General features: G+C 47.3%; 7 non-coding genes across 7 annotated transcripts; all 7 read right to left on the bottom strand.

Moving 5' to 3' along the window:
• Positions 1 to 633: 633 nt before the first annotated feature.
• On the bottom strand, positions 634 to 705 carry trnad-guc (transfer RNA aspartic acid (anticodon GUC)). The gene has a single exon. It is a non-coding gene; the product is annotated as a tRNA-Asp (tRNA).
• Positions 706 to 2,298: 1,593 nt separating this feature from the next.
• Positions 2,299 to 2,370, bottom strand: trnad-guc (transfer RNA aspartic acid (anticodon GUC)). The gene has a single exon. It is a non-coding gene; the product is annotated as a tRNA-Asp (tRNA).
• A 13,246-nt stretch (positions 2,371 to 15,616) lies between these two features.
• trnad-guc (transfer RNA aspartic acid (anticodon GUC)) lies at positions 15,617 to 15,688 on the bottom strand. Its single transcript has one exon. It is a non-coding gene; the product is annotated as a tRNA-Asp (tRNA).
• Positions 15,689 to 17,282: 1,594 nt separating this feature from the next.
• Positions 17,283 to 17,354, bottom strand: trnad-guc (transfer RNA aspartic acid (anticodon GUC)). The gene has a single exon. It is a non-coding gene; the product is annotated as a tRNA-Asp (tRNA).
• Positions 17,355 to 20,614: 3,260 nt separating this feature from the next.
• trnad-guc (transfer RNA aspartic acid (anticodon GUC)) lies at positions 20,615 to 20,686 on the bottom strand. The gene has a single exon. It is a non-coding gene; the product is annotated as a tRNA-Asp (tRNA).
• A 1,592-nt stretch (positions 20,687 to 22,278) lies between these two features.
• On the bottom strand, positions 22,279 to 22,350 carry trnad-guc (transfer RNA aspartic acid (anticodon GUC)). Its single transcript has one exon. It is a non-coding gene; the product is annotated as a tRNA-Asp (tRNA).
• Positions 22,351 to 23,942: 1,592 nt separating this feature from the next.
• trnad-guc (transfer RNA aspartic acid (anticodon GUC)) lies at positions 23,943 to 24,014 on the bottom strand. Its single transcript has one exon. It is a non-coding gene; the product is annotated as a tRNA-Asp (tRNA).
• Positions 24,015 to 24,815: the final 801 nt, after the last annotated feature.

The following is a 24,815-nucleotide window of genomic DNA, read 5'->3' as shown; positions in this document are numbered from 1 at the left end:
CTATGTGTATTGGGCATGCAGCATTCCCAACACTTTCTTCAGTGCCTCTGAGCACCTTGTCTCGTTGCGCTTGTTACTGAGCCATTCGAGGTTATTAATCTTTGCCACCTTTCACTTCTTTCCGTCCAGGTGGCCCTTGCTGAAGTTTGATGGCGTACAAGGTGTGTGACCTTCCTCTTCAGATTGTCTATCTGCCTTGAACAGGTGGTGGTGTGTGGCTGCTGGAGGGTTATTTTGCTGTCAGACTATGAACGCAATGGTGTTGCTGCGGCGTGAAAGATGTAGTGAAATGTGTTGCGTCGTGGCTTATAAAGCATGTTGGTTGTCGAAAGCTTCGCGGTTGAATGAAGCAATGAAATGTGCCAAGGAAAATGTGTTTAGTGCATTTTGAATGAGCCGCTTTGTGAATGCAAAGAAGAGAAAGTGGCCAGTCTGATGAGTAAAGAGCGGATGTTGTGCGGTGATTGTGATAGGCGGATGTGTGGAACATGTTTGCTGTTGATAGTTTTGATAAAACGGGTGGCGGGCCGCGTACGTGTTGTGGATGAGAGTCTCCATGCGGCAGTGCAAAGCGATTTGGAATTCAAAAAGTTTCCCCGAACATATCTCGGGTGGCCTCAGCAACGCTAACGCTTCCCCGTGGGGGAATTGAACCCCGGTCTCCCGCGTGACAGGCGGGGATACTCACCACTATACTAGCGAGGAAGCACACAGAAACGCTTTCTACAGTTTGCCAGAGATTGCCAGCCACCTTTGGGCTTCAAAGATGTTGTGTCAGCTTGGAGGGGGCACGTTTCCATCACCATTTAGGCTTCTACATTGGAGCCAGGCAGCCGACGCAGTACCACCGCTAAAGCTCTTGACTCAATCAATTCAATTTTATCCCTCATCCCATATCATTGATGTTACATCGCACAGTGATTTGCCTCCTCTCTGTGATGGCATGCATTCAACACTTTCATCCAGTTCAGTCCTGTGACAGCTGCAGAGATCTGGACGGCGGATTCGCACTTTTGCGGGCTTGATATTGCACATCATCGGCCACTACAGGCAAGCAGGAAACGCATATGATTTTTTTTTGCTTGTTTGCTTGTTTGTTTCTTTCTTTCTTTACTTGTTTGTTTTTCTCTCTTTTCCTGGCTTTGCAACAGAAGCAAGCACGATATGCAAAATACTTGGAGTTCAATGTTTTGGCCCACGCTGCATTATTCTTTTCCCCTTTCCCGACACCACACTTTGGAAAGAAATCTTTCGTGTGGGTATCGAGAAGGATTGGCACCATGGGCTCGCCGTGGATGACTTCAGGTACACGGTGTGCAAAAGTGCAAGATGGGCGTTGTTCTCTCGTGCTCACAGAAGTTTTGATCTTGGTGTTCCAAACAAGGACTGTTTTGAGCGAGAAAGCTTTTTTGTGGCAGGAGGGAAGGGTTAACCAGAGGAGAAGAAGATAAGGTGATTCGCATTCGAAGCAGACGTACAAGGAAAGAAGGATTAGTTTAGGCAGCATGTTGTTGTGTGAGCTGACTGAAAGTCGTGTGCTTTCAGATTGAATGTTAACATTCAAGAGAGAATGGCAGGATGCTGCAAGGGAATTAAAAAAAAATCAGGGCCGAGGGCTGATCACTCGAATACGTTGAGTAGCTCTTGCAAAGGGATCGCACAGGCTATGTGTATTGGGCATGTAGCATTCCCAACACTTTCTTCAGTGCCTCTGAGCACCTTGTCTCGTTGCGCTTGTTACTGAGCCATTCGAGGTTATTAACCTTTGCCACCTTTCACTTCTTTCCGTCCAGGTGGCCCTTGCTGAAATTTGATGGCGTACAAGGTGTGTGACCTTCCTCCTCAGATTGTCTATCTGCCTTGAACAGGTGGTGGTGTGTGGCTGCTGGAGGGTTATTTTGCTGTCAGACTATGAACGCAATGGTGTTGCTGCCGCGTGAAAGAAGTAGTGAAATGTGTTGCGTCGTGGCTTATAAAGCATGTTGGTTGTAGAAAGCGTCGCGGTGTAATGAAGCAATGAAATGTGCCAAGGAAAATGTGTTTCGTGCATTTTGAATGAGCCGCTTTGTGAATGCCAGGAAGAGAAAGTGGCCAGTCTGATGAGTAAAGAGCGGATGTTGTGCGGTGATTGTGATAGGCGGATGTGTGGAACATGTTTGCTGTTGATAGTTTTGATAAAACGGGTGGCGTGACGCGTACGTGTTGTGGATGAGAGTCTCCATGCGGCAGTGCAAAGCGATATGGAATTCAAAAAAATTTTCACTTACCGCTCTCGGGTGGCCTCAGCAACGCTCACGCCTCCCCGTCGGGGAATTGAACCCCGGTCTCCCGCGTGACAGGCGGGGATACTCATCACTATATTAACGAGGAAGCACACAGAGACGCTTTCTACAGTTTGCCAGAGATTGCCAGCCACCTTTGGGCTTCAAAGATGTTGTGTCAGCTTGGAGGGGGCACGTTTCCATCACCATTTAGGCTTCTACTTTGGAGCCAGGCAGCCGACGCAGTACCACCGCTAAAGCTCTTGACTCAATCAATTCAATTTTATCCCTCATCCCACATCATTGATGTTACATCGCACAGTGATTTGCCTCCTCTCTGTGATGGCATACATTCAACACTTTCATCCAGTTCAGTCCTGTGACAGCTGCAGAGATCTGGACGGCGGATTCGCACTTTTGCGGGCTTGATATTGCACATCATCGGCCACTACAGGCAAGCAGGAAACGCATATGATTTTATTTTGCTTGTTTGCTTGTTTGTTTCTTTCTTTCTTTACTTGTTTGTTTTTCTCTCTTTTCCTGGCTTTGCAACAGAAGCAAGCACGATATGCAAAATACTTGGAGTTCAATGTTTTGGCCCACGCTGCATTATTCTTTTCCCCTTTCCCGACACCACACTTTGGAAAGAAATCCTTCGTGTGGGTATCGAGAAGGATTGGCACCATGGGCTCGCCGTGGATGACTTCAGGTACACGGTGTGCAAAAGTGCAAGATGGGCGTTGTTCTCTCGTGCTCACAGAAGTTTTGATCTTGGTGTTCCAAACAAGGACTGTTTTGAGCGAGAAAGCTTTTTTGTGGCAGGAGGGAAGGGTTAACCAGAGGACAAGAAGATAAGGTGATTCGCATTCGAAGCAGACGTACAAGGAAAGAAGGATTAGTTTAGGCAGCATGTTGTTGTGTGAGCTGACTGAAAGTCGTGTGCTTTCAGACTGAATGTTAACATTCAAGAGAGAATGGCAGGATGCTGCAAGGGAATTAAAAAAAAAATCAGGGCCGAGGGCTGATCACTCGAATACGTTGAGTAGCTCTTGCAAAGGGATCGCACAGGCTATGTGTATTGGGCATGTAGCATTCCCAACACTTTCTTCAGTGCCTCTGAGCACCTTGTCTCGTTGCGCTTGTTACTGAGCCATTCGAGGTTATTAACCTTTGCCACCTTTCACTTCTTTCCGTCCAGGTGGCCCTTGCTGAAGTTTGATGGCGTACAAGGTGTGTGACCTTCCTCCTCAGATTGTCTATCTGCCTTGAACAGGTGGTGGTGTGTGGCTGCTAGAAGGTTATTTTGCTGTCAGACTATGAACGCAATGGTGTTGCTGCCGCGTGAAAGAAGTAGTGAAATGTGTTGCGTCGTGGCTTATAAAGCATGTTGGTTGTAGAAAGCGTCGCGGTTTGATGAAGCAATGAAATGTGCCAAGAAAAATGTGTTTAGTGCATTTTGAATGAGCCGCTTTGTGAATGCAAAGAACAGAAAGTGGCCAGTCTGATGAGTAAAGAGTGGATGTTGTGCGGTGATTGTGATAGGCGGATGTGTGGAACATGTTTGCTGTTGATAGTTTTGATAAAACGGGTGGCGGGCCGCGTACGTGTTGTGGATGAGAGTCTCCATGCGGCAGTGCAAAGCGATTTGGAATTCAAAAAAATTTTCACTTACCGCTCTCGGGTGGTCTCAGCAACGCACACGCCTCCCCGTCGGGGAATTAAACGCCGGTCTCCCGCGTGACAGGCGGGGATATTCACCACTATACTAACGAAGAAGCACATGGAGCCGCTGCCTCCAGTTTTCCAGAGATTGCCAGCTACCTTTGGGCTTCATAGATGTTGTGTCAGCTTGGAGGGGGGCACGTTTCCATCACCATTTAGGCTTCTACTTTGGAGCCAGGCAGCCGACGCAGTACCACCGCTAAAGCTCTTGACTCAATCAATTCAATTTTATCCCTCATCCCACATCATTGATGTTACATTGCACAGTGATTTGCCTCCTCTCTGTGATGGCAGACATTCAACACTTTCATCCAGTTCAGTCCTGTGACAGCTGCAGAGATCTGGACGGCGGATTCGCACTTTTGCGGGCTTGATATTGCACATCATCGGCCACTACAGGCAAGCAGGAAACGCATATGATTTTTTTTGCTTGTTTGTTTGTTTGTTTCTTTCTTTCTTTACTTGTTTGTTTTTCTCTCTTTTCCTGGCTTTGCAACAGAAGCAAGCACGATATACAAAATATTTGGAGTTCAATGTTTTGGCCCACGCTGCATTATTCTTTTCCCCTTTCCCGACACCACACTTTAGAAAGAAATCCTTCGTGTGGGTATCGAGAAGGATTGGCACCATGGGCTCGCCGTGGATGACTTCAGGTACACGGTGTGCAAAAGTGCAAGATGAGCGTTGTTCTCTCGTGCTCACAGACGTTTTGATCTTGGTGTTCCAAACAAGGACTGTTTTGAGCGAGAAATCTTTTTTGTGGCAGGAGGGAAGGGTTAACCAGAGGACAAGAAGATAAGGTGATTCGCATTCGAAGCAGACGTACAAGGAAGGAAGGATTAGTTTAGGCAGCATGTTGCTGTGTGAGCTGACTGAAAGTCGTGTGCTTTCAGATTGAATGTTAACATTCAAGAGAGAATGGCAGGATGCTGCAAGGGAATTTAAAAAAAAATCAGGGCCGAGGGCTGATCACTCGAATACGTTGAGTAGCTCTTGCAAAGGGATCGCACAGGCTATGTGTATTGGGCATGTAGCATTCCAAACACTTTCTTCAGTGCCTCTGAGCACCTTGTCTCGTTGCGCTTGTTACTGAGCCATTCGAGGTTATTAACCTTTGCCACCTTTCACTTCTTTCCGTCCAGGTGGCCCTTGCTGAAATTTGATGGCGTACAAGGTGTGTGACCTTCCTCCTCAGATTGTCTATCTGCCTTGAACAGGTGGTGGTGTGTGGCTGCTAGAGGGTTATTTTGCTGTCAGACTATGAACGCAATGGTGTTGCTGCCGCGTGAAAGATGTAATGAAAAGTATTGCGTCGTGGCTTATAAAGCATGTTGGTTGTAGAAAGCGCCGCGGTTTAATGAAGCAATGAAATGTGCCAAGGAAAATGTGTTTAGTGCATTTTGAATGAGCCGCTTTGTGAATGCAAAGAAGAGAAAGTGGCCAGTCTGATGAGTCAAGAACGGATGTTGTGCGGTGATTGTGATAGGCGTATGTGTGGAACATGTTTGCTGTTGATAGTTTTGATAAAACGGGTGGCGGGCCGCGTACGTGTTGTGGATGAGAGTCTCCATGCGGCAGTGCAAAGCGATTTGGAATTCAAAAAGTTTCCTCTAACAGCTTTCGGGTGGCCTGAGCAACGCTCACACCTCTCCGTCGGGGAATTGAACCCCGGTCTCACGCGTGACAGGCGGGGATACTCAACGCTATACTAGCGAGGAAGCACACAGAAAGGATTCCTAACGTTTGCCAGAGATTGCCACCCACCTTTGGGCTTCAGAGATGTTGTGTCAGCTTGGAGGGGGCACGTTTCCATCACCATTTAGGCTTCTACTTTGGAGCCAGGCAGGCGACGCAGTACCACCGCTAAAGCTCTTGACTCAATCAATTCAATTTTATCCCTCATCCCACATCATTGATGTTACATCGCACAGTGATTTGCCTCCTCTCTGTGATGGCATACATTCAACACTTTCATCCAGTTCAGTCCTGTGACAGCTGCAGAGATCTGGACGGCGGATTCGCACTTTTGCGGGCTTGATATTGCACATCATCGGCCACTGCTGGCAAGCAGGAAACGCATATGGTTTTTTTTTGCTTGTTTGCTTGTTTGTTTCTTTCTTTCTTTACTTGTTTGTTTTTCTCTCTTTTCCTGGCTTTGCAACAGAAGCAAGCACGATGTGCAAAATACTTGGAGTTCAATGTTTTGGCCCACGCTGCATTATTCTTTTCCCCTTTCCCGATACCACACTTTAGAAAGAAATCCTTCGTGTGGGTATCGAGAAGGATTGGCACCATGGGCTCGCCATGGATGACTTCAGGTACACGGTGTGCAAAAGTGCAAGATGGGCGTTGTTCTCTCGTGCTCACAGAAGTTTTGATCTTGGTGTTCCAAACAAGGACTGTTTTGAGCGAGAAAGCTTTTTTGTGGCAGGAGGGAAGGGTTAACCAGAGGACAAGAAGATAAGGTGATTCGCATTCGAAGCAGACGTAAAAGGAAAGAAGGATTAGTTCAGGCAGCATGTTGTTGTGTGAGCTGACTGAAAGTCGTGTGCTTTCAGATTAAATGTTAACATTCAAGAGAGAATGGCAGGATGCTGCAAGGGAATTAAAAAAAAATCAGGGCCGAGGGCTGATCACTCGAATACGTTGAGTAGCTCTTGCAAAGGGATCGCACAGGCTATGTGTATTGGGCATGTAGCATTCCCAACACTTTCTTCAGTGCCTCTGAGCACCTTGTCTCGTTGCGCTTGTTACTGAGCCATTCGAGGTTATTAACCTTTGCCACCTTTCACTTCTTTCCGTCCAGGTGGCCCTTACTGAAGTTTGATGGCGTACAAGGTGTGTGACCTTCCTTCTCAGATTGTCTATCTGCCTTGAACAGGTGGTGGTGTGTGGCTGCTAGAGGGCTATTTGGCCGTCAGACTATGAACGCAATGGTGTTGCTGCCGCGTGAAAGATGTAGTGAAATGTGTTGCGTCGTGGCTTATAAAGCATGTTGGTTGTAGAAAGCGTCGCGGTTTAATGAAGCAATGAAATGTGCCAAGGAAAATGTCTTTAGTGCATTTTGAATGAGCCGCTTTGAGAATGCAAAGAAGAGAAAGTGGCCAGTCTGATGAGTAAAGAGCGGATGTTGTGCGGTGATTGTGATAGGCGGATGTGTGGAACATGTTTGCTGTTGATAGTTTTGATAAAACTGGTGGCGGGCCACGTACGTGTTGTGGATGAGAGTCTCCATGCGGCAGTGCAAAGCGATTTGGAATTCAAAAAGTTTTCCCGCATCGCTCTCGGGTGGCCTCAGCAACGCTCACGCTTCCCCGTCGGGGAATTCAACCCCGGTCTCCCGCGTGACAGGCGAGGATACTCACCACTATACTAACGAGGAAGGACACAGAAATGTTTCCGACAGTTTGCCAGAGATTGCCAGCCACCTTTGGGCTTCAGAGATGTTGTGTCAGCTTGGAAGGGGCACGTTTCCATCACCATTTAGGCTTCTACTTTGGAGCCAGGCAGCCGACGCAGTACCACCGCTAAAGCTCTTGACTCAATCAATTCAATTTTATCCCTCATCCCACATCATTGATGTTACATCGCACAGTGATTTGCCTCCTCTCTGTGATGGCATACATTCAACACTTTCATCCAGTTCAGTCCTGTGACAGCTGCAGAGATCTGGACGGCGGATTCGCACTTTTGCGGGCTTGATATTGCACATCATCGGCCACTACAGGCAAGCAGGAAACGCATATGTTTTTTTTTGCTTGTTTGCTTGTTTGTTTCTTTCTTTCTTTACTTGTTTGTTTTTCTCTCTTTTCCTGGCTTTGCAACAGAAGCAAGCACGATATGCAAAATACTTGGAGTTCAATGTTTTGGCCCACGCTGCATTATTCTTTTCCCCTTTCCCGACACCACACTTTAGAAAGAAATCCTTCGTGTGGGTATCGAGAAGGATTGGCACCATGGGCTCGCCGTGGATGTCTTCAGGTACACGGTGTGCAAAAGTGCAAGATGGGCGTTGTTCTATCATGCTCACAGAAGGTTTGATCTTGGTGTTCCAAACAAGGACTGTTTTGAGCGAGCAAGCTTTTTTGTGGCAGGAGGGAAGGGTTAACCAGAGGACAAGAAGATAAGGTGATTCGCATTCGAAGCAGACGTAAAAGGAAAGAAGGATTAGTTCAGGCAGCATGTTGTTGTGTGAGCTGACTGAAAGTCGTGTGCTTTCAGATTAAATGTTAACATTCAAGAGAGAATGGCAGGATGCTGCAAGGGAATTAAAAAAAAATCAGGGCCGAGGGCTGATCACTCGAATACGTTGAGTAGCTCTTGCAAAGGGATCGCACAGGCTATGTGTATTGGGCATGTAGCATTCCCAACACTTTCTTCAGTGCCTCTGAGCACCTTGTCTCGTTGCGCTTGTTACTGAGCCATTCGAGGTTATTAACCTTTGCCACCTTTCACTTCTTTCCGTCCAGGTGGCCCTTACTGAAGTTTGATGGCGTACAAGGTGTGTGACCTTCCTTCTCAGATTGTCTATCTGCCTTGAACAGGTGGTGGTGTGTGGCTGCTAGAGGGCTATTTGGCCGTCAGACTATGAACGCAATGGTGTTGCTGCCGCGTGAAAGATGTAGTGAAATGTGTTGCGTCGTGGCTTATAAAGCATGTTGGTTGTAGAAAGCGTCGCGGTTTAATGAAGCAATGAAATGTGCCAAGGAAAATGTCTTTAGTGCATTTTGAATGAGCCGCTTTGAGAATGCAAAGAAGAGAAAGTGGCCAGTCTGATGAGTAAAGAGCGGATGTTGTGCGGTGATTGTGATAGGCGGATGTGTGGAACATGTTTGCTGTTGATAGTTTTGATAAAACTGGTGGCGGGCCACGTACGTGTTGTGGATGAGAGTCTCCATGCGGCAGTGCAAAGCGATTTGGAATTCAAAAAGTTTTCCCGCATCGCTCTCGGGTGGCCTCAGCAACGCTCACGCTTCCCCGTCGGGGAATTCAACCCCGGTCTCCCGCGTGACAGGCGAGGATACTCACCACTATACTAACGAGGAAGGACACAGAAATGTTTCCGACAGTTTGCCAGAGATTGCCAGCCACCTTTGGGCTTCAGAGATGTTGTGTCAGCTTGGAAGGGGCACGTTTCCATCACCATTTAGGCTTCTACTTTGGAGCCAGGCAGCCGACGCAGTACCACCGCTAAAGCTCTTGACTCAATCAATTCAATTTTATCCCTCATCCCACATCATTGATGTTACATCGCACAGTGATTTGCCTCCTCTCTGTGATGGCATACATTCAACACTTTCATCCAGTTCAGTCCTGTGACAGCTGCAGAGATCTGGACGGCGGATTCGCACTTTTGCGGGCTTGATATTGCACATCATCGGCCACTACAGGCAAGCAGGAAACGCATATGTTTTTTTTTGCTTGTTTGCTTGTTTGTTTCTTTCTTTCTTTACTTGTTTGTTTTTCTCTCTTTTCCTGGCTTTGCAACAGAAGCAAGCACGATATGCAAAATACTTGGAGTTCAATGTTTTGGCCCACGCTGCATTATTCTTTTCCCCTTTCCCGACACCACACTTTAGAAAGAAATCCTTCGTGTGGGTATCGAGAAGGATTGGCACCATGGGCTCGCCGTGGATGACTTCAGGTACACGGTGTGCAAAAGTGCAAGGTGGGCGTTGTTCTCTCGTGCTCAGAGAAGTTTTGATCTTGGTGTTCCAAACAAGGACTGTTTTGAGCGAGAAAGCTTTTTTGTGGCAGGAGGGAAGGGTTAACCAGAGGACAAGAAGATAAGGTGATTCGCATTCGAAGCAGACGTACAAGGAAAGAAGGATTAGTTTAGGCAGCATGTTGTTGTGTGAGCTGACTGAAAGTCATGTGCTTTCAGATTGAATGTTAACATTCAAGAGAGAATGGCAGGATGCTGCAAGGGAATTTAAAAAAAAATCAGGGCCGAGGGCTGATCACTCGAATACGTTGAGTAGCTCTTGCAAAGGGATCGCACAGGCTATGTGTATTGGGCATGTAGCATTCCCAACACTTTCTTCAGTGCCTCTGAGCACCTTGTCTCGTTGCGCTTGTTACTGAGCCATTCGAGGTTATTAACCTTTGCCACCTTTCACTTCTTTCCGTCCAGGTGGCCCTTGCTGAGGTTTGATGGCGTACAAGGTGTGTGACCTTCCTCCTCAGATTGTCTATCTGCCTTGAACAGGTGGTGGTGTGTGGCTGCTAGAGGGCTATTTTGCTGTCAGACTATGAACGCAATGGTGTTGCTGCCGCGTGAAAGATGTAGTGAAATGTGTTGCGTTGTGGCTTATAAATCATGTTGGTTGTAGAAAGCGTCGCGGTTTAATGAAGCAATGAAATGTGCCAAGGAAAATGTATTTAGTGCATTTTGAATGAGCCGCTTTGTGAATGCAAAGAAGAGAAAGTGGCCAGTCTGATGAGTAAAGAGCGGATGTTGTGCGGTGATTGTGATAGGCGGATGTGTGGAACATGTTTGCTGTTGATAGTTTTGATAAAACGGGTGGCGGGCCGCGTACGTGTTGTGGATGAGAGTCTCCATGCGGCAGTGCAAAGCGATTTGGAATTCAAAAAGTTTCCCCTAACAGCTTTCGGGTGACCTCAGCAAGGCTCACGCCTCCCCGTCGGTGAATCGAACCCCGTTTTCTCGAATGACAGGCGGGGACACTCACCACTATACTAACGAGGAAGCACACAGAAAATCTTCCTACAGTTTGCCAGAGATTGCCAGCCACCTTTGGGCTTCAGAGATGTTGTGTCAGCTTGGAGGGGGCACGTTTCCATCACCATTTAGGCTTCTACTTTGGAGCCAAGCAGCCGACGCAGTACCACCGCTAAAGCTCTTGACTCAATCAATTCAATTTTATCCCTCATCCCACATCATTGATGTTACATCGCACCGTGATTTTCCTCCTCTCTGTGATGGCATACATTCAACACTTTCATCCAGTTCAGTCCTGTGACAGCTGCAGAGATCTGGAGGGCGGATTCGCACTTTTGCGGGCTTGATATTGCACATCATCGGCCACTACAGGCAAGCAGGAAACGCATATGGTTTTTTTTTTGCTTGTTTGCTTGTTTCTTTCTTTCTTTCTTTACTTGTTTGTTTTTCTCTCTTTTCCTGGCTTTGCAACAGAAGCAAGCACGATATGCAAAATACTTGGAGTTCAATGTTTTGGCCCACGCTGCATTATTCTTTTCCCCTTTCCCGACACCACACTTTAGAAAGAAATCCTTCGTGTGGGTATCGAGAAGGATTGGCACCATGGGCTCGCCGTGGATGACTTCAGGTACACGGTGTGCAAAAGTGCAAGGTGGGCGTTGTTCTCTCGTGCTCACAGAAGTTTTGATCTTGGTGTTCCAAACAAGGACTGTTTTGTGCGAGAAATCTTTTTTGTGGCAGGAGGGAAGGGTTAACCAGAGGACAAGAAGATAAGGTGATTCGCATTCGAAGCAGACGTACAAGGAAAGAAGGATTAGTTTAGGCAGCATGTTGTTGTGTGAGCTGACTGAAAGTCGTGTGCTTTCAGATTGAATGTTAACATTCAAGAGAGAATGGCAGGATGCTGCAAGGGAATTAAAAAAAAAATCAGGGCCGAGGGCTGATCACTCGAATACGTTGAGTAGCTCTTGCAAAGGGATCGCACAGGCTATGTGTATTGGGCATGTAGCATTCCCAACACTTTCTTCAGTGCCTCTGAGCACCTTGTCTCGTTGCGCCTGTTACTGAGCCATTCGAGGTTATTAACCTTTGCCACCTTTCACTTCTTTCCGTCCAGGTGGCCCTTGCTGAAGTTTGATGGCGTACAAGGTGTGTGACCTTCCTCCTCAGATTGTCTATCTGCCTTGAACAGGTGGTGGTGTGTGGCTGCTAGAGGGTCATTTTGCTGTCAGACTATGAACGCAATGGTGTTGCTGCCGCGTGAAAGATGTAGTGAAATGTGTTGCATCGTGTCTTATAAAGCATGTTGGTTGTAGAAAGCGTCGCGGTTTAATGAAGCAATGAAATGTGCCAAGGAAAATGTGTTTAGTGCATTTTGAATGAGCCGCTTTGAGAATGCAAAGAAGAGAAAGTGGCCAGTCTGATGAGTAAAGAGCGGATGTTGTGCGGTGATTGTGATAGGCGGATGTGTGGAACATGTTTGCTGTTGATAGTTTTGATAAAACGGGTGGCGGGCCGCGTACGTGTTGTGGATGAGAGTCTCCATGCGGCAGTGCAAAGCGATTTGGAATTCAAAAAGTTTCCCTTAACAGCTCTCGGGTGACCTCAGCAAGGCTCACGCCTCCCCGTCGGGAAATTGAACCCCGGTCTCCCGAATGACAGGCGAGGACACTCACCACTATACTAACGAGGAAGCACACAGAAAATCTTTCTACAGTTTGCCAGAGATTGCCAGCCACCTTTGGGCTTCAGAGATGTTGTGTCAGCTTGGAGGGGGCATGTTTCCATCACCATTTAGGCTTCTACTTTGGAGCCAGGCAGCCGACGCAGTACCACCGCTAAAGCTCTTGACTCAATCAATTCAATTTTATCCCTCATCCCACATCATTGATGTTACATCGCACAGTGATTTGCCTCCTCTCTGTGATGGCATACATTCAACACTTTCATCCAGTTCAGTCCTGTGACAGCTGCAGAGATCTGGACGGCGGATTCGCACTTTTGCGGGCTTGATATTGCACATCATCGGCCACTACAGGCAAGCAGGAAACGCATATGGTTTTTTTTTGCTTGTTTGCTTGTCTCTTTCTTTCTTTCTTTACTTGTTTGTTTTTCTCTCTTTTCCTGGCTTTGCAACAGAAGCAAGCACGATATGCAAAATCATTGGAGTTCAATGTTTTGGCCCACGCTGCATTATTCTTTTCCCCTTTCCCGACACCACACTTTAGAAAGAAATCCTTCGTGTGGGTATCGAGAAGGATTGGCACCATGGGCTCGCCGTGGATGACTTCAGGTACACGGTGTGCAAAAGTGCAAGGTGGGCGTTGTTCTCTCGTGCTCACGGAAGTTTTGATCTTGGTGTTCCAAACAAGGACTGTTTTGAGCGAGAAAGCTTTTTTGTGGTAGGAGGGAAGGGTTAACCAGAGGACAAGAAGATAAGGTGATTCGCATTCGAAGCAGACATACAAGGAAAGAAGGATTAGTTTAAGCAGCATGTTGTTGTGTGAGCTGACTGAAAGTCGTGTGCTTTCAGATTGAATGTTAACATTCAAGAGAGAATGGCAGGATGCTGCAAGGGAATTAAAAAAAAATCAGGGCCGAGGGCTGATCACTCGAATACGTTGAGTAGCTCTTGCAAAGGGATCGCACAGGCTATGTGTATTGGGCATGTAGCATTCCCAACACTTTCTTCAGTGCCTCTGAGCACCTAGTCTCGTTGCGCTTGTTACTGAGCCATTCGAGGTTATTAACCTTTGCCACCTTTCACTTCTTTCCGTCCAGGTGGCCCTTGCTGAAATTTGATGGCGTACAAGGTGTGTGACCTTCCTCCTCAGATTGTCTATCTGCCTTGAACAGGTGGTGGTGTGTGGCTGCTAGAGGGCTATTTTGCTGTCAGACTATGAACGCAATGGTGTTGCTGCCGCGTGAAAGATGTAGTGAAATGTGTTGCGTCGTGGCTTATAAAGCATGTTGGTTGTAGAAAGCGTCGCGGTTTAATGAAGCAATGAAATGTGCCAAGGAAAATGTGTTTAGTGCATTTTGAATGAGCCGCTTTGTGAATGCAAACAAGAGAAAGTGGCCAGTCTGATGAGTAAAGAGCGGATGTTGTGCGGTGATTGTGATAGGCGGATGTGTGGAACATGTTTGCTGTTGATAGTTTTGATAAAACGGGTGGCGGGCCGCGTACGTGTTGTGGATGAGAGTCTCCATGCGGCAGTGCAAAGCGATTTGGAATTCAAAAAGTTTCCCTGAACAGCTCTCGGGTGGCCTCAGCAACGCTCACGCCTCCCCGTCGGGGAATTGAACCCCGCTCTCCCGCGAGACAGGCGGGGATACTCACCACTATACTAACGAGGAAGCACGCAGAAACGCTTCCTACAGTTTGCCGGAGATTGCCAGCCACCATTGGGCTTCATAGATGTTGTGTCAGCTTGGAGGGGGCACGTTGCCATCACCATTTAGGCTTCTACTTTGGAGCCAGTCGGCCGATGCAGTACCACCGCTAAAGCTCTTGACTCAATCAATTCAATTTTATCCCTCATCCCACATCATTGATGTTACATCGCACAGTGATTTGCCTCCTCTCTGTGATGGCATACATTCAACACTTTCATCCAGTTCAGTCCTGTGACAGCTGCAGAGATCTGGACGGCGGATTCGCACTTTTGCGGGCTTGATATTGCACATCATCGGCCACTACAGGCAAGCAGGAAACGCATATGATTTTTTTTTGCTTGTTTGCTTGTTTGTTTCTTTCTTTCTTTACTTGTTTGTTTTTCTCTCTTTTCCTGGCTTTGCAACAGAAGCAAGCACGATATGCAAAATACTTGGAGTTCAATGTTTTGGCCCACGCTGCATTATTCTTTTCCCCTTTCCCGACACCACACTTTAGAAAGAAATCCTTCGTGTGGGTATCGAGAAGGATTGGCACCATGGGCTCGCCGTGGATGTCTTCAGGTTCACGGTGTGCAAAAGTGCAAGTTGGGCGTTGTTCTATCATGCTCACAGAAGGTTTGATCTTGGTGTTCCAAACAAGGACTGTTTTGAGCGAGCAAGCTTTTTTGTGGCAGGAGGGAAGGGTTAACCAGAGGACAAGAAGATAAGGTGATTCGCATTCGAAGCAGACGTACAAGGCAAGAAGGATTAGTTCAGGCAGCATGTTGTTGTGTGAGCTGACTGAAAGTCGTGTGCTTTCAGACTGAATGTTAACATTCAAGAGAGAATGGCAGGATGCTGCAAGGGAATTTAAAAAAAAAATCAGGGCCGAGGGCTGATCACTCGAATACGTTGAGTAGCTCTTGCAAAGGGATCGCACAGGCTATGTGTATTGGGCATGTAGCATTCCCAACACTTTCTTCAGTGCCTCTGAGCACCTTGTCTCGTTGCGCTTGTTACTGAGCCATTCGAGGTTATTAACCTTTGCCACCTTTCACTTCTTTCCGTCCAGGTGGCCCTTGCTGAAGTTTGATGGCGTACAAGGTGTGTGACCTTCCTCCTCAGATTGTCTATCTGCCTTGAACAGGTGGTGGTGTGTGACTGCTAGAGGGTCATTTTGCTGTCAGACTATGAACGCAATGGTGTTGCTGCCGCGTGAAAGATGTAGTGAAATGTGTTGCGTCGTGGCTTATAAAGCATGTTGGTTGTAGAAAGCGTCGCGGTTTAATGAAGCAATGAAATGTGCCAAGGAAAATGTGTTTCGTGCATTTTGAATGAGCCGCTTTGAGAATGCAAAGAAGAGAAAGTGGCCAGTCTGATGATTAAAGAGCGGATGTTGTGCGGTGATTGTGATAGGCGGATGTGTGGAACATGTTTGCTGTTGATAGTTTTGATAAAACGGGTGGCGGGCCGCGTACGTGTTGTGGATGAGAGTCTCCATGCGGCAGTGCAAAGCGATTTGGAATTCAAAAAGTTTTCCCTAACAGCTCTCGGGTGGCCTCAGCAACGCTCACGCTTCCCCGTCGGGGAATTGAACCCCGGTCTCCCGCGTGACAGGCGGGGATACTCGCCACTATACTAACGAGGAAGCACACAGAAAGGCTTCCGACAGTTTGCCAGAGATTGCCAGCCACCATTGGGCTTCAGAGATGTTGTGTCAGCTTGGAGGGGGCACGTTTCCATCACCATTTAGGCTTCTACTTTGGAGCCAGGCAGCCGACGCAGTACCACCGCTAAAGCTCTTGACTCAATCAATTCAATTTTATCCCTCATCCCACATCATTGATGTTACATCGCACAGTGATTTTCCTCCTCTCTGTGATGGCATACATTCAACACTTTCATCCAGTTCAGTCCTGTGACAGCTGCAGAGATCTGGACGGCGGATTCGCACTTTTGCGGGCTTGATATTGCACATCATCGGCCACTACAGGCAAACAGGAAATGCATATGATTTTTTTTTTGCTTGTTTGTTTGTTTCTTTCTTTCTTTCTTTACTTGTTTGTTTTTCTCTCTTTTCCTGGCTTTGCAACAGAAGCAAGCACGATATGCAAAATACTTGGAGTTCAATGTTTTGGAGCACGCTGCATTATTCTTTTCCCCTTTCCCGACACCACACTTTAGAAAGAAATCCTTCGTGTGGGTATCGAGAAGGATTGGCACCATGGGCTCGCCGTGGATGTCTTCAGGTACACGGTGTGCAAAAGTGCAAGATGGGCGTTGTTCTATCATGCTCACAGAAGGTTTGATCTTGGTGTTCCAAACAAGGACTGTTTTGAGCGAGCAAGCTTTTTTGTGGCAGGAGGGAAGGGTTAACCAGAGGACAAGAAGATAAGGTGATTCGCATTCGAAGCAGACGTACAAGGCAAGAAGGATTAGTTTAGGCAGCATGTTGTTGTGTGAGCTGACTGAAAGTCGTGTGCTTTCAGACTGAATGTTAACATTCAAGAGAGAATGGCAGGATGCTGCAAGGGAATTAAAAAAAAAATCAGGGCCGAGGGCTGATCACTCGAATACGTTGAGTAGCTCTTGCAAAGGGATCGCACAGGCTATGTGTATTGGGCATGTAGCATTCCCAACACTTTCTTCAGTGCCTCTGAGCACCTTGTCTCGTTGCGCTTGTTACTGAGCCATTCGAGGTTATTAACCTTTGCCACCTTTCACTTCTTTCCGTCCAGGTGGCCCTTACTGAAGTTTGATGGCGTACAAGGTGTGTGGCCTTCCTCCTCAGATTGTCTATCTGCCTTGAACAGGTGGTGGTGTGTGGCTGCTAGAGGGTCATTTTGCTGTCAGACTATGAACGCAATGGTGTTGCTGCCGCGTGAAAGATGCAGTGAAATGTGTTGCGTCGTGGCTTATAAAGCATGTTGGTTGTCGAAAGCGTCGCGGTTTAATGAAGCAATGAAATGTGCCAAGGAAAATGTGTTTAGTGCATTTTGAATGAGCCGCTTTGAGAATGCAAAGAAGAGAAAGTGGCCAGTCTGATGAGTAAAGAGCGGATGTTGTGCGGTGATTGTGATAGGTGGATGTGTGGAACATGTTTGCTGTTGATAGTTTTGATAAAACGGGTGGCGGGCCGCGTACGTGTTGTGGATGAGAGTCTCCATGCGGCAGTGCAAAGCGATTTGGAATTCAAAAAGTTTCCCCTAACAGTTCTCGGGTGACCTCAGCAACGCTCACGCCTCCCCGTCGGGGAATTGAACCCCGGTCTCCCGCGTGACAGGCGAGGATACTCACCACTATACTAACGAGGAATCACACAGAAAGGCTTTTTACAGTTTGCCAGAGATTGCCAGCCATCATTGGGCTTCAGAGATGTTGTGTCAGCTTGGAGGGGGCAAGTTTCCATCACCATTTGGGCTTCTACTTTGGAGCCAGGCAGCCGACGCAGTACCACCGCTAAAGCTCTTGACTCAATCAATTCAATTTTATCCCTCATCCCACATCATTGATGTTACATCGCACAGTGATTTTCCTCCTCTCTGTGATGGCATACATTCAACACTTTCATCCAGTTCAGTCCTGTGACAGCTGCAGAGATCTGGACGGCGGATTCGCACTTTTGCGGGCTTGATATTGCACATCATCGGCCACTACAGGCAAACAGGAAATGCATATGATTTTTTTTTTGCTTGTTTGTTTGTTTGTTTCTTTCTTTCTTTACTTGTTTGTTTTTCTCTCTTTTCCTGGCTTTGCAACAGAAGCAAGCACGATATGAAAAATACTTGGAGTTCAATGTTTTGGCCCAAGCTGCATTATTCTTTTCCCCTTTCCCGACACCACACTTTAGAAAGAAATCCTTCGTGTGGGTATCGAGAAGGATTGGCACCATGTGCTCGCCGTGGATGTCTTCAGGTACACGGTGTGCAAAAGTGCAAGATGGGCGTTGTTCTATCATGCTCACAGAAGGTTTGATCTTGGTGTTCCAAACAAGGACTGTTTTGAGCGAGCAAGCTTTTTTGTGGCAGGAGGGAAGGGTTAACCAGAGGACAAGAAGATAAGGTGATTCGCATTCGAAGCAGACGTACAAGGCAAGAAGGATTAGTTTAGGCAGCATGTTGTTGTGTGAGCTGACTGAAAGTCGTGTGCTTTCAGACTGAATGTTAACATTCAAGAGAGAATGGCAGGATGCTGCAAGGGAATTAAAAAAAAAATCAGGGCCGAGGGCTGATCACTCGAATACGTTGAGTAGCTCTTGCAAAGGGATCGCACAGGCTATGTGTATTGGGCATGTAGCATTCCCAACACTTTCTTCAGTGCCTCTGAGCACCTTGTCTCGTTGCGCTTGTTACTGAGCCATTCGAGGTTATTAACCATTGCCACCTTTCACTTCTTTCCGTCCAGGTGGACCTTACTGAAGTTTGATGGCGTACAAGGTGTGTGGCCTTCCTCCTCAGATTGTCTATCTGCCTTGAACAGGTGGTGGTGTGTGGCTGCTAGAGGGTCATTTTGCTGTCAGACTATGAACGCAATGGTGTTGCTGCCGCGTGAAAGATGCAGTGAAATGTGTTGCGTCGTGGCTTATAAAGCATGTTGGTTGTCGAAAGCGTCGCGGTTTAATGAAGCAATGAAATGTGCCAAGGAAAATGTGTTTAGTGCATTTTGAATGAGCCGCTTTGAGAATGCAAAGAAGAGAAAGTGGCCAGTCTGATGAGTAAAGAGCGGATGTTGTGCGGTGATTGTGATAGGCGGATGTGTGGAACATGTTTGCTGTTGATAGTTTTGATAAAATGGGTGGCGGGCCGCGGACGTGTTGTGGATGAGAGTCTCCATGCGGCAGTGCAAAACGATTTGGAATTCAAAACGTTTCCCCTAACAGCTCTCGGGTGGCCTCAGCAACGCTCACGCCTCCCCGTCGGGGAATTGAACACCGGTCTCCCGCGTGACAGGCGAGGATACTCACCACTATACTAACGAGGAATCACACAGAAAAGCTTTTTACAGTTTGCCAGAGATTGCCAGCCACCATTGGGCTTCAGAGATGTTGTGTCAGCTTGGAGGGGGCAAGTTTCCATCACCATTTGGGCTTCTACTTTGGAGCCAGGCAGCCGACGCAGTACCACCGCTAAAGCTCTTGACTCAATCAATTCAATTTTATCCCACATCCCACATCATTGATGTCACATCGCACAGTGATTTTCCTCCTCTCTGTGATGGCATACATTCAACACTTTCATCCAGTTCAGTCCTGTGACAGCTGCAGAGATCTGGACGGCGGATTCGCACTTTTGCGGGCTTGATATTGCACATCATCGGCCACTACAGGCAAACAGGAAACGCATATGATTTTTTTTTTGCTTGTTTGTTTGTTTGTTTCTTTCTTTCTTTACTTGTTTGTTTTTCTCTCTTTTCCTGGCTTTGCAACAGAAGCAAGCTCGATATGCAAAATACTTGGAGTTCAATGTTTTGGCCCACGCTGCATTATTCTTTTCCCCTTTCCCGACACCACACTTTAGAAAGAAATCCTTCGTGTGGGTATCGAGAAGGATTGGCACCATGGGCTCGCCGTGGATGACTTCAGGCACACGGTGTGCAAAAGTGCAAGATGGGCGTTGTTCTATCATGCTCACAGAAGGTTTGATCTTGGTGTTCCAAACAAGGACTGTTTTGAGCAAGCAAGCTTTTTTTGTGGCAGGAGGGAAGGGTTAACCAGAGGTCAAGAAGGTAAGGTGATTCGCATTCGAAGCAGACGTACAAGGCAAGAAGGATTAGTTTAGGCAGCATGTTGTAGTGTGAGCTGACTGAAAGTCGTGTGCTTTCAGATTGAATGTTAACATTCAAGAGAGAATGGCAGGATGCTGCAAGGGAATTAAAAAAAAATCAGGGCCGAGGGCTGATCACTCGAATACGTTGAGCAGCTCTTGCAAAGGGATCGCACAGGCTATGTGTATTGGGCATGTAGCATTCCCAACACTTTCTTCAGTGCCTCTGAGCACCTTGTCTCGTTGCGCTTGTTACTGAGCCATTCGAGGTTATTAACCTTTGCCACCTTTCACTTCTTTCCGTCCAGGTGGCCCTTGCTGAAGTTTGATGGCGTACAAGGTGTGTGACCTTCCTCCTCAGATTGTCTATCTGCCTTGAACAGGTGGTGGTGTGTGGCTGCTAGAGGGTCATTTTGCTGTCAGAATATGAACGCAATGGTGTTGCTGCCGCGTGAAAGATGTAGTGAAATGTGTTGCGTCGTGGCTTATAAAGCATGTTGGTTGCAGAAAGCGTCGCGGTTTAATGAAGCAATGAAATGTGCCAAGGAAAATGTGTTTAGTGCATTTTGAATGAGCCGCTTTGAGAATGCAAAGAAGAGAAAGTGGCCAGTCTGATGAGTCAAGAGCGGATGTTGTGCGGTGATTGTGATAGGCGGATGTGTGGAACATGTTTGCTGTTGATAGTTTTGATAAAACGGGTGGCGGGCCGCGTACGTGTTGTGGATGAGAGTCTCCATGCGGCAGTGCAAAGCGATTTGGAATTCAAAAAGTTTCCCCTAACAGCTCTTGGGTGGCCTCAGCAACGCTCACGCCTCCCCGTCGGGGAATTGAACCCCGGTCTCCCGCGTGACAGGCGGGGATACTCACCACTATACTAACGAAGAAGCACACAGAAAGGCTTCCTACAGTTTGCCAGAGATTGCTAGCCACCTTTGGGCTTCAGAGATGTTGTGTCAGCTTGGAGGGGGCACGTTTCCATCACCATTTCGGCTTCTACTTTGGAGCCAGGCAGCCGACGCAGTACCACCGCTAAAGCTCTTGACTCAATCAATTCAATTTTATCCCTCATCCCACATCATTGATGTTACATCGCACAGTGATTTGCCTCCTATCTGTGATGGCATACATTCAACACTTTCATCCAGTTCAGTCCTGTGACAGCTGCAGAGGTCTGGACGGCGGATTCGCACTTTTGCGGGCTTGATATTGCACATCATCGGCCACTACAGGCAAGCAGGCAACGCATATGGTTTTTTTTTGCTTGTTTGCTTGTTTGTTTCTTTCTTTCTTGACTTGTTTGTTTTTCTCTCCTTTCCTGGCTTTGCAACAGAAGCAAGCACGATATGCAAAATACTTGGAGTTCAATGTTTTGGCCCACGCTGCATTATTCTTTTCCCCTTTCCCGACACCACACTTTGGAAAGAAATCCTTCGTGTGGGTATCGAGAAGGATTGGCACCATGGGCTCGCCGTGGATGACTTCAGGTACACGGTGTGCAAAAGAGCAAGATGTGCGTTGTTCTCTCGTGCTCACAGAAGTTTTGATCTTGGTGTTCCAAACAAGGACTGTTTTGAGCGAGAAAGCTTTTTTGTGGCAGGAGGGAAGGGTTAACCAGAGGAAAAGAAGATAAGGTGATTCGCATTCGAAGCAGACGTTCAAGGAAAGAAGGATTAGTTTAGGCAGCATGTTGTTGTGTGAGCTGACTGAAAGTCGTGTGCTTTCAGATTGAATGTTAACATTCAAGAGAGAATGGCAGGATGCTGCAAGGGAATTAAAAAGAAATCAGGGCCGAGGGCTGATCACTCGAATACGTTGAGTAGCTCTTGCAAAGGGATCGCACAGGCTATGTGTATTGGGCATGTAGCATTCCCAACACTTTCTTCAGTGCCTCTGAGCACCTTGTCTCGTTGCACTTGTTACTGAGCCATTCGAGGTTATTAACCTTTGCTACCTTTCACTTCTTTCCGTCCAGGTGGCCCTTGCTGAAGTTTGATGGCGTACAAGGTGTGTGACCTTCCTCCTCAGATTGTCTATCTGCCTTGAACAGGTGGTGGTGTGTGGCTGCTAGAGGGTCATTTTGCTGTCAGACTATGAACGCAATGGTGTTGCTGCCGCGTGAAAGATGTAGTGAAATGTGTTGCGTCGTGGCTTATAAAGCATGTTGGTTGCAGAAAGCGTCGCGGTTTAATGAAGCAATGAAATGTGCCAAGGAAAATGTGTTTAGTGCATTTTGAATGAGCCGCTTTGAGAATGCAAAGAAGAGAAAGTGGCCAGTCTGATGAGTCAAGAGCGGATGTTGTGCGGTGATTGTGATAGGCGGATGTGTGGAACATGTTTGCTGTTGATAGTTTTGATAAAACGGGTGGCGGGCCGCGTACGTGTTGTGGATGAGAGTCTCCATGCGGCAGTGCAAAGCGATTTGGAATTCAAAAAGTTACCCCTAACAGCTCTCGGGTGGCCTCAGCAACGCTCACGCCTCCCCGTCGGGGAATTGAACCCCGGTCTCCCGCGTGACAGGCGGGGATACTCACCACTATACTAACGAGGAAGGACACAGAAACGCTTCCTACAGTTTGCCAGAGATTGCCAGCCACCTTTGGGCTACAGAGATGTTGTGTCAGCTTGGAGGGGGCACGTTTCCATCACCATTTCGGCTTCTACTTTGGAGCCAGGCAGCCGACGCAGTACCACCGCTAAAGCTCTTGACTGAATCAATTCAATTTTATCCCTCATCCCACATCATTGATGTTACATCGCACAGTGATTTGCCTCCTCTCTGTGATGGCATACATTCAACACTTTCATCCAGTTCAGTCCTGTGACAGCTGCAGAGATCTGGACGGCGGATTCGCACTTTTGCGGGCTTGATATTGCACATCATCGGCCACTGCAGGCAAGCAGGAAACGCATATGGTTTTTTTTTGCTTGTTTGCTTGTTTGTTTCTTTCTTACTTGACTTGTTTGTTTTTCTCTCTTTTCCTGGCTTTGCAACAGAAGCAAGCACGATATGCAAAATACTTGGAGTTCAATGTTTTGGCCCACGCTGCATTATTCTTTTCCCCTTTCCCGACACCACACTTTGGAAAGAAATCCTTCGTGTGGGTATCGAGAAGGATTGGCACCATGGGCTCGCCGTGAATGACTTCAGGTACACGGTGTGCAAAAGAGCAAGATGTGCGTTGTTCTCTCGTGCTCACAGAAGTTTTGATCTTGGTGTTCCAAACAAGGACTGTTTTGAGCGAGAAAGCTTTTTTGTGGCAGGAGGGAAGGGTTAACCAGAGGAAAAGAAGATAAGGTGATTCGCATTCGAAGCAGACGTTCAAGGAAAGAAGGATTAGTTTAGGCAGCATGTTGTTGTGTGAGCTGACTGAAAGTCGTGTGCTTTCAGATTGAATGTTAACATTCAAGAGAGAATGGCAGGATGCTGCAAGGGAATTAAAAAGAAATCAGGGCCGAGGGCTGATCACTCGAATACGTTGAGTAGCTCTTGCAAAGGGATCGCACAGGCTATGTGTATTGGGCATGTAGCATTCCCAACACTTTCTTCAGTGCCTCTGAGCACCTTGTCTCGTTGCACTTGTTACTGAGCCATTCGAGGTTATTAACCATTGCCACCTTTCACTTCTTTCCGTCCAGGTGGCCCTTGCTGAAGTTTGATGGCGTACAAGGTGTGTGACCTTCCTCCTCAGATTGTCTATCTGCCTTGAACAGGTGGTGGTGTGTGGCTGCTAGAGGGTCATTTTGCTGTCAGACTATGAACGCAATGGTGTTGCTGCCGCGTGAAAGATGTAGTGAAATGTGTTGCGTCGTGGCTTATAAAGCATGTTGGTTGCAGAAAGCGTCGCGGTTTAATGAAGCAATGAAATGTGCCAAGGAAAATGTGTTTAGTGCATTTTGAATGAGCCGCTTTGAGAATGCAAAGAAGAGAAAGTGGCCAGTCTGATGAGTCAAGAGCGGATGTTGTGCGGTGATTGTGATAGGCGGATGTGTGGAACATGTTTGCTGTTGATAGTTTTGATAAAACGGGTGGCGGGCCGCGTACGTGTTGTGGATGAGAGTCTCCATGCGGCAGTGCAAAGCCATTTGGAATTCAAAAAGTTACCCCTAACAGCTCTCGGGTGGCCTCAGCAACGCTCACGCCTCCCCGTCGGGGAATTGAACCCCGGTCTCCCGCGTGACAGGCGGGGATACTCACCACTATACTAACGAGGAAGCACACAGAAACGCTTCCTACAGTTTGCCAGAGATTGCCAGCCACCTTTGGGCTTCAGAGATGTTGTGTCAGCTTGGAGGGGGCACGTTTCCATCACCATTTCGGCTTCTACTTTGGAGCCAGGCAGCCGACGCAGTACCACCGCTAAAGCTCTTGACTGAATCAATTCAATTTTATCCCTCATCCCACATCATTGATGTTACATCGCACAGTGATTTGCCTCCTCTCTGTGATGGCATACATTCAACACTTTCATCCAGTTCAGTCCTGTGACAGCTGCAGAGATCTGGACGGCGGATTCGCACTTTTGCGGGCTTGATATTGCACATCATCGGCCACTGCAGGCAAGCAGGAAACGCATATGGTTTTTTTTTGCTTGTTTGCTTGTTTGTTTCTTTCTTTCTTGACTTGTTTGTTTTTCTCTCTTTTCCTGGCTTTGCAACAGAAGCAAGCACGATATGCAAAATACTTGGAGTTCAATGTTTTGGCCCACGCTGCATTATTCTTTTCCCCTTTCCCGACACCTCACTTTAGAAAGAAATCCTTCGTGTGGGTATCGAGAAGGATTGGCACCATGGGCTCGCCGTGGATGACTTCAGGTACACGGTGTGCAAAAGTGCAAGATGGGCGTTGTTCTCTCGTGCTCACAGAAGTTTTGATCTTGGTGTTCCAAACAAGGACTGTTTTGAGCGAGAAAGCTTTTTTGTGGCAGGAGGGAAGGGTTAACCAGAGGACAAGAAGATAAGGTGATTCGCATTCGAAGCAGACGTACAAGGAAAGAAGGATTAGTTTAGGCAGCA

Source organism: Heterodontus francisci, chromosome 34 (genome assembly GCF_036365525.1).
Source record: "Heterodontus francisci isolate sHetFra1 chromosome 34, sHetFra1.hap1, whole genome shotgun sequence".
In the NCBI taxonomy this organism is placed as follows: domain Eukaryota; kingdom Metazoa; phylum Chordata; class Chondrichthyes; order Heterodontiformes; family Heterodontidae; genus Heterodontus; species Heterodontus francisci.
The sequence above is the reverse complement of the archived record's forward strand: the minus strand, read 5'-3'. Positions and strand labels throughout refer to the sequence as shown.